At 42.8% G+C, this 1018-nt stretch overlaps 1 non-coding gene across 1 annotated transcript; it reads right to left on the bottom strand.

The window, feature by feature from the left end:
• Nucleotides 1–539: 539 nt before the first annotated feature.
• LOC145414329 (5S ribosomal RNA) lies at nucleotides 540–658 on the bottom strand. The gene has a single exon (XR_013899868.1). It is a non-coding gene; the product is annotated as a 5S ribosomal RNA (ribosomal RNA).
• Between the last annotated feature and the right edge of the window lie 360 nt (nucleotides 659–1018).

Genomic DNA, 1018 nt, shown 5'->3' with positions numbered 1-1018 from the left:
CCTTATAATTAACAGCATGTTGATTATTTTCACGCTATGTAAGCTAGGAGATTAATCAGAGAGAGCAAACAGTCCACCATCTCCATCCTGTGTATCATAATACATGTGAAAAATCCGTTTAGTAGTGCATTATTATGATTCATTACCAAACAAATTTTTCATTACCAAACTGGCCCACATTTGGTAATGAAAAATACCAAATGGCAACCCTGAGAGGGGAGGGGGGAAGAAGAAAGGGGTGAAGGGGCCATGGTGTAAACCAGCTGTTCGGCGCCGCGCGCAATTTCAAATTATGGGTGGGAAGGATTTTTTTCTTTTTTTTTTGGCCATTTTTGGGTTCCGAAGGTCCAGGCCCACAACGTCTGGTAAGTGGGGTGTCAGGAATGTGGTCGTCCGGAAAGTACGGGGATTCATTCATTTCATTCACTGCCAGACGCCATGTATCCCAAACAGGGTGGCCATGGGCTTAGAGTTAATTGTTTTACAGGGAGGGGCACTAATCCTCCACCAACCTCACTTGACATGTAGGGAGAACGTTATGCCAACAGCATCTGGTGTTCCCAGGTGGTCACCCATCCAAGTATTAACCAGACCCAACGTTGCTTAACTTCGCTGATCGGACGGGAAGCGGTGTACTCAACGTGGTATGGCTATATATATAGATAGATAGATAGGTAGGTAGAGATAGATAGATAGATAGATAGTAGATAGATAAATATAAATATAGATATACAATAGTAATCCCTTGATTATCCAAACAATCCATTATCCAGATGCTGTGATCTGGCTGTTCGATACCATTACATTTTTCCATTTTATGCGGGCAAAATGCTTGTGTGTGAGTGGAAATTGTGGCCGAGTGAACATTTTTGCCCAGCAGGGCTTTTTTTTTTTTTTTTTTTTTTTAGGTCGCTGTTGGGTATGGCCGTCTAGTGCTACTGCCTGTCTGTGGTTGATAGGTCTGCTTGACCATGGTAATTGCTTGGCTGTGGTTTATAGGTCTGCTTGACCATGGTAA

This window comes from Coenobita brevimanus, chromosome 98, assembly GCF_032717465.1.
Source record: "Coenobita brevimanus isolate Jiangsu-jjx chromosome 98, ASM3271746v2, whole genome shotgun sequence".
Lineage (NCBI taxonomy): Eukaryota > Metazoa > Arthropoda > Malacostraca > Decapoda > Coenobitidae > Coenobita > Coenobita brevimanus.
The sequence above is the reverse complement of the archived record's forward strand: the minus strand, read 5'-3'. Positions and strand labels throughout refer to the sequence as shown.